This window comes from Corvus cornix, chromosome 2, assembly GCF_000738735.6.
Source record: "Corvus cornix cornix isolate S_Up_H32 chromosome 2, ASM73873v5, whole genome shotgun sequence".
Taxonomy (NCBI): domain Eukaryota; kingdom Metazoa; phylum Chordata; class Aves; order Passeriformes; family Corvidae; genus Corvus; species Corvus cornix.
The window spans coordinates 145,561,895-145,570,270 of NC_046333.1; positions in this window are offsets into that span (position 1 = coordinate 145,561,895).

Below are 8,376 nucleotides of genomic sequence, written 5' to 3' on the forward strand. Positions count from 1 at the left end.
CTTCTGATAAGGGACTGTGAGACATTGGCACCAGTGGTTTCTGAAACTCTGCTGAAACCTGGTGTTGACAGCTAATGAATGAGGATACTGCTGAACAGGGATGTAAACATAAAAAGATGGCTAGTTGAACTTCATCATGGTTTAAAACTGGGACAGAAAACAGAGCAGTGCTTCAGAAATGTAAAAAGACAAAAATGTGCAGAGAAACATTACTGTCTAGCTTCCAGGATTGCAATCAATCAAGTGACAAAATGCACAGATACTGTGTCATTAATATGAAGTTCCAAGTGCTTTGTATCATTTTAATTAATAGCTCAAAGAATTGCTGTAAGCCAGAAAAGTAACATCAGCCTTTCAAAGCTTATATGGACTGGAGAATTCAAACTGGGTTTTTGTCTCTTTAAGGAGGAGAGAGAGATAATAGACATAGATTTTTGACTTTTGTTTTTTTTTTAAAGAAGTTGTGGATGCCCTGTCCCTGGAAGTGTTCAAGACCAGGTTGGATGGGACTCCGAACAATGTGGTCTAGTGGAAGGTGTCCCTGCCCATGGCAGGGGTGCTGGAACTGGATGACTTTAAAGTCCCTTCCAATCCAAACAATTTTATGATTCTATGAATATACAAAATCCCATTTTCCTGAATGCAGGAGAAATGAAATGAGCAAAACCATCCTTACTTCTTGTCCAAGATTCACCCCAGTTCTTAACATGAAAACTCCTAATTTTGTCTCCAGGATGAACTCTTGGACTCATCAGCATGATCCTTCACTTTATGCTCCCAGATTTTTTCCCTTGACCCCTTGCTTTACTCTGCCTCTTACTGGAACAGTCATAGAATCACAGAATTTTAGAATGGTTTGGGTTGGAAGGGACCATTAAAGGTCATCTATTCTAATCCCCTTGCCATGAGCAGGGACATTTTCAAATCAGCCAGGCTGCCCAGAGCTCTGTCCAGCCCGACCTTGGATGTTTCCAGGGATGGGCATCTACCACATCTCTGGCCAATCTGTGACAGTTTTTCACTACCCTCTTGTAAAAAAATTCTTCCTAATATCCAATCTAAACCTACCCTCTTTCAGTTTAAAGCAATCCCCCTTTATCGTATCATGACACACCCTTATAAAATGTCCCTCTCCAGCTTTCCTGTAGGCCGCTTTTGATGCTGAAAGGACACAATAAGAGCTCCCTGGAGATTTCTCTTCTGCAGACCGAATAGCCCCAGCTCTTTCAGCCTGTCCTCACAGGAAAGGTGCCCCAGCCCTCTGATAGTCTTTGTGGCCCTCCTATGCACTCACTGGTATGAACAGCCTGTTATGAGAGTCACTCCAAAACCACTTCAACGTACCTTTCTTCTGTTTCATACAATGATATATTTAGGGTGGAACTGTTACTGGCTTGTATTTTTATTTCTATAAGGAACTTACCTGTTCCTACCAGTAGCCTAAAAATGGAAAGCTGATGAAGTCCCTATGTTTCTTATCTGGGTCAATTGATTTACTAAATGGACAGATTACCTGAAAACTTCTTGGGGTTTGAGTGGCTTGGGCAGGTACCTCAGAAATCAGGATGCCAGTCCTTGGAAGACCCTTACTCCCCCGCAAACCATTTTTCCATTCTTCACATTGCAGCACACAGCTGCTGGATGCTGCTGGAGGATTTCTGCTTTTGCACATCTCTTCTAGACTACTCCTTTATTTTTTTTCAGAAGCCGTCAGATAAAGCTCTCCTAGTGTCTTTTTGTGCTCTTTGCCTCCTCTGGAAAATGAGGTCAAGAGGCACTACAAACACCACCCAACAGGTTCAGAAAGCCCAAAGTGCTCTTACATATTCCTGTAATCATTAACTCAGAAGACCAGTCTTAGACAACTAAAATGGAGCCCAAGAAGATCCTGGTGCTGTAAAACCTTGGTGTAAAGGCTTTGACATCAGTAAAAGATTTGCTCTCTGCAGGCCTGAATGGATGTTGCTTTGCCCCTTTCTTTAAGGCAGTATTGAGCTCCGGCTGACTTTGTACTAGTGAATCATCTGTGTGCCCCCAAAGGGCAATTTCAACTAAATCAGATGTGATGAACAATTTTTAGGAATGACAAAAAAGCTGTGTTTCCTAAGGACAATGTCCTTATCTGAATGACAGTCACAAGGGGACCAAGTCTTAAAACAGGGACAAAACTCTATTACATTACTCTTCCAGCAAACAGTGCTCAGACACTCACCTTGCACAAGGGAAGGCACTTAGCATTCAGTACAGTGGTATAAATCATGTATTACATCATGTATTTTCCCTTCTCAAGCCACTGCTATGGCCATTAAACCACAAATCTTCCCAGCACATGGGTCTCAGTTATCAGTTATTTGGCTTAGCAGGGCCTGGAGGCACACAATGGGCAAGGTGGAATCTTTGCCCAAGTGCTGTTTTCAGGGTTTCCCATATCTCAGAGCTGCACATTTTTGAGTGCAGCTGAGCAGCTGCATAACCAAATGCAAATGAGATGTTAATTAAGCAGGAATAGGAGAACTTGTCTGTTTTCTTTCTTCAAGTTCAGAAGCGGGTGATCTGCTTTACCTCGGTGATGCCTTGGCACTTCCCTACTTCATTGTACTCTACCCTGTAATGAAATGACTGGGATTACAAGATCAGCACCTGTGAAAATATGAACCAATTATTTTTAAAATCCATCAGTGACTGCCTATCAAGGAGCTTTCTGACAGCAACTGTGTTGTTTAGAAAAGGGATTATGTGGCACAATAATTATGTCAAGTTGTCCCAGCTCTGTGGAGACACAGCATACAGAAATGGCTTTGAACGTGCTTCAGAAATGCAGCTGGTCATGTTCCACTTCCCAGCAGTGCTTTCCTGGGGTGCTGGAATGGGAGGGAGATGACAGTGAAATGCTGGTGCAGGTGTCAAGGCACAACCCACACTGAGCTGATACGAGCAGTGGTGTCATCCACCATGCCAGGAGAAGCCATGTGATTAATTATGAAATAATGACAGAGCATGTCACTGCTCAGAGGTGTTTGTTTGGGTGTAACAGCATGGTGGTTTTAAAAAAAAAACTTTTCTCACTCTGTCAGAGTTTGCATGAGAATGAGATTTAAGAAAAAGATGTCACACCAGTGTTTGCTTGCTGGGAGCTCATAAAGAGCCCAGGAACAGGGGCAGCACAACCAGATGGAGGGCAGCAAGCAGCAGAGACATGTTCAGGGTCTGAAGGATCCACTTCCACAGACATGCCTGGCAGCATCTGCAGAGCCTGGTTCCTTGGGGTACCAGGGCATCCCTCTGTATCTTGTGGCAGGGTCTGTAAGACTTCCTGCTGTGCAGATTGCTCTTCCAAGATTTCCATCCAGTCCTGGCAGCAGGCAGGCACAGGCAGCTGCCTTCTAGCCTGGCTTAGCAGAGGACCAGCAGCTCGTGCAGCGAGCCAAGGCTGGCTCCTGCAGCTCTCTTGCGAGCCCTAGTGATGGTAGGACCTGCCTGCAGACAGACGGGTCTGGAAACACAGCCCCGTTCTCACAGGCAGCCCTTGCTAGGAAAAACAGGAAAATGTTTCATTGCTATGCTAAGCAAGTTTCTCTTTCCATCCTTCTCTTCTGCTTCTCTTCCCAGAGAGGACTGAAACACCAGTGAATATCATTGACCTCCACAACGGTTTGCAGAGCAGTGAGACTTGTGTTGCATTTGTCCCTAAGAGATAAGAAAGGGGCCAAGACAGAAACAAAAAAAGGAAGGCAGAGATAGTTGAAATACGAATAAATATTTCTTCCTAGGACATCCAAAATCCCAAGATACTTGCATTCCGGAGTTGTGGATCTTGCAGCAGAGCCATTTAGTCCTCCTTCCACCAAGCAGTGAAGCACTTGCTTTCATCCCATGGTGAATGGTTGCATGGAGCAAGGACAGGCTCCCAGCTGCTGTCTGGAACGGGTCTGCAGTTTCCAGATGTAAACCTGACTTTCTACTAGACCTCAGAGTGGAAACAATGTGCTACTGTTGTGAGGTTTATTTGTTCTACAGTTTTTTCCTGCTTTTTATCACATGTTCACTTTAGCCATTTGAAATTGGGATGCTGAATATTGATACACACACAGGTAGCCCAGGTGACTTTTTTCTCAAGTAATGTTTTTATAAGTGTAATTTAGCTTTACAGAAAAGTCAGGTTAAACTGAAAAAACAAACAAGTAGTGGTCCATATCCAGGTTCATATATGCAGGTAAACAGGTGAGAGGGAAAGCAGAACACATGATGTGTTTCTTAATTCAGCGGTTACTTGATGTACTGTCTCTGGATTAGAGCAGAATTACTTTCTGATCTGAGATCTGTAATAAGTGACTGGCAGATATTGTTAAGGAGTACATCTGTCTGATTCATGCTCCTAGCGAAGGTGCCTCTGTCCTAAACAGTTCAAATCAAAGACAGTTTGTTTAGCTCTTCAAATCCAGCAGCTGTCTCTCATTAAGTGAATTGCTGAGAGCTGTCAGGATATTGTTTCTGGACTTTCTGAACAACTGACATTTAATTCAGGCTTTTTCTCTCCCATCTGATGAAACTAGAATGAGTATGACAGATGAAGAACAGAAACCAGAATCAGGCAAAGTTCTGAAAACATGTGTGTGTACATAACATATATCCTGCTAATTTTTATATTAATGTTTGGGAGTTATTTTAAATCTTCCACATTTTTCTTGACATGAAATGGGTACATTTAGAAACAAAATTTGCACTTTACTGTATGAGTTCTGGTCTTGTGTAATGTTGACTTTTATATTTACGTTTATCATGGGATCATGGAATAATTTAGGTTGGAAAAGATGTCTAAGACGATCATCAAGTCCAACTATTAACCCAGCACTGCTAAGTCTGCCACTAAATAACACCTAGAAATCTTTTCAATACCTCCATGGTTGGTGAGTGAACCACTTCCCTGGGCAGCCTGTTCCAATGCTTGACAACTCTTAGGTGAAGAAATTTATCCTAATATCCAATCTAAACCTCCCCTGGTGCAAATTGAGGCCATTTCCTCTTATACTGTCACTTGTTACCTGGGAGAAGAGACCAACCCCCACCTGGCTACAGCCTCCTGTCAGGGAGTTGTAGAGAGTGATAAGATTACCCCTGAGCCTCCTTTTCTCCAGGCTAAACACCCCCAGCTCCACCAGCTGCTCATCAGACTTGTGCTCCAGACCCTTCACCAGCTCTGCTGCCCTTCTCTGGACACGCTCCAGCACCTCAATGTCTTTCTTGCAGTGAGGGGCTGTCACGATCTGCTAATAGAAGTGAGGATCGTGATGGTTTGTTTACAGATCTCAGAGTGCAAAAGGACACAAGGGATTTCAGTTTTAATCAAAACAGCGCACCTTTATTAAGTGCCCACAACACGGTAATGCGATAGAGGAAAGAAAGAGAGAGAACGATAAAGAAAACAAAGAAAAAGGGTAGAGAGGAAGAAAAGGGGGGTAATAGCTACCAACAGATGAGATGAAGTCCTCGTGGCCTTCTGCCAATAGATTCGTCTTCTTTCCGTGGGGAGATCTTGATCTCAGTTATTTCAGAAAGTCCCTTTATAGTCTTTTTCAGAAGCGAGGGGCAACTGCCAAGACCATATCTGTGTTTCATAATAACATTGCAAAACTAGAAGCTAGCACTATCACAGGTACATACCAAGCATGCCTTTCATAGGCAGAGCTGCCTGCCATGGTTTGCAGCCTAGCAGCGTTAGCGCGTCTACTTCTGGCATGAGTTTAGCAGTGCTCTCACTTCTGCTTTCTAGCTGTATCTCCTCATCTCCCTCCTTTCCCCAACAGGTGGGGAGATCTAAAGCTGTTGTTATGAGGCCTGTTGCTTTTGGAAACAGGTACAGGACAGGTGTACAGGACAGGTCACTCCTTTCCACTTCAGCGCAGTCCTTCCTGCCTGGGCAGCAAGAACAGTGCAGTCCATTGTGACCTGCACTAGTTTCAGGAATGCATACCAGCTCCCAGTGGGCACAACTGCAGGGAACACTTGGCAGACACTCCACCTCAGCCAGGCCAGGACTCCTGTGTTCAGTGTCTGTCTTTGGCGATGATCATGAGGCAGATGAGGGATCTTTGGACCGTCTCTTACAGGGGCCCAGAACTGGACACAAGGTGTGGCCTCACAGTGCCCAGTAGATGGGGACAATCACTGCCCTGGCCCTGCTGGCCACACTATTGCTGATACAGACCCAGTGCCATTGACCTTCTTGCCTACCTGGGCACACACTGACTCATGTTCAGCTGCTGTCAACCAGCATCTCCAGGTCATTTTCTTCTGGGCAGCTTTCCAACCACTCTGCCCCCAACCTGGAGCACTGCAGGGGGTTGTTATGACTCAAGGGCAGGACCTGGCACTTGGCCTTGTTGAACCTCATACTATTGGCCTCAGCCCATCAATGCAACCTGTCCAGATCCCTCTGCAAAGCCTTCCCACTCTCTATCAGATCAACATTCCCACCAACTTTGTGTCATCTACAAACTGACTGAGAGTGCCCTTGATCCCCTCATCCAGATCATTGATAAAGATATTAAATAGAATTATCCCCAATATTGAGCCCTGGGGAACACCACTGGTGACTGTCCACAAGCTGGATTTAACTCCACTCACCACCCCTCTCTGGGCCTGACCATGCAGTGAACAGTGCACCTGTCCCAGCCACGGGAAGCCATTCTCCAGGAGGATACTGTAGAAGATGGTGTCAAAGGCTTTCCTAAAGTCCAGACAACACCCACAGCCTTTCCCTCATCTACTTAGAGCGCCACCTTGTCACAGAGGAGCTTCAGTTAGCTACTATCACAATAGGAGAAAACCTCTCAAACAGTTCTAGATATTTCTACCATAATAAGTGAGGTCGGCTTTTGAAAAAAAAAGTACTCTGAATATGATAAAACAAAGTTCTAAGTCTTTAAAGAGATATAATTTTTCCATCTGGCTATTACTAGGCCTGAAAAGGCAGATTTTCATGAGGAAGTTTCAGAACTGATAAGTCTGAAAGTTTAGAATTTCCATCTTGTTCTGAGCCAGCTTCTTTTTTCATTGGCAGTGTCTGGCCTAGCTGTAGAAATAGAGCAACAAATCTGTTCTTCCTGGATTTCTAATTGCCACAGTCTTCTAAAAAGCTGTCTGGCAAGGGTACTGGATTTATCTTCAGGAGTGAAATTTAAGTAGTTTGGAGACAAAACAGTTGAACAAAGGCCTCATTTTTTTCTTTTAATATGGGCAGCAAGAGGTTTCCCACTTATTTAAAAAGGACAGCTGGATCTATGTAAAGCTCTGGATATGTTTCATCTAGGCTTACACAAAAGTGTCCAGGCAGACAACTCATCATTCCAGGAAAAATCACCCAGTTTACTCTAAAATGAATGCGAAAAGACAACCAAAGAGACAGAAATATCAACTTCACCATCTGTCAAGATGATCCTTTTTGTTGCCATGACCATACTGTGCCTTACCCAGTCATAATCCAGCTCCTGCTTCAAATCACTCATCTGGGATGCTCAAAATAATTTACAGACATTCATTTTATGTTGGGGCCCTTCCCCCTGCCATGTGGTCCTGGGAGAGGGGCCGTGGGGGTAGGCATGGGGTTTCCCTGCCCCTGGTCAGCCTCGTTCCCCATTGGTTGTTTTGTGTTCCCCTGTGCGGGCAAGGACCCTCGGGTCCCGTGATTGAGCAGTTCCTCGGCAGATCCTCAGCCATGCGGCTGGAGAAATAAACATCTCTCTGAAACATCTATCAAGAATCAGTCCATATATATTTCTTTTCCACAGGCCTTCTTGTTTGATACGCGTGTTACAGTATCCCCACTGTAACAAATGGTAGGGTAATGCTGGCAAGACACCGATCCCTAAGGACAGAAAATTCGTGAGTAAAAACCACTCTAGATCTCTCTCTTCTCACCTTGGTTTGGATATTCTCTCTGGACTACGGAAAAATCATGGGAAATGTGGCTCTCTGAACCACAGAAAGAAATGTATCTAGAAAAGAATCCTTGACCAACAAAACAAGAAAATATTTGTTCCGGGAGAGCTAGAACATTTTTTTAACTGGCTTTTCAAAAATTTCTTTTATATTTCTTGAGACTTACTTTTTGATATTAATCCTCCTGGAACTAATAACGGGTGTTTTTGGTTCGAGATCTTGTGTGAGATGAAGGATCAAACAGAACATGCACTCGTGATAGAATCTCTCCGTGGATCCCTTGTAATCAGCGAAGCTCTTGAGGAGCATTTGTATGGTCCCATTACCCCTAGAGCAGAGGATGGCCGTAATCCTGTGGCTGAGACCACGCGGCAGACATGCGGGGAGCGCGTGACTGCAGCTGTGCCAGCAGAGGTGCCTGCGCTGGATGAACCCAGC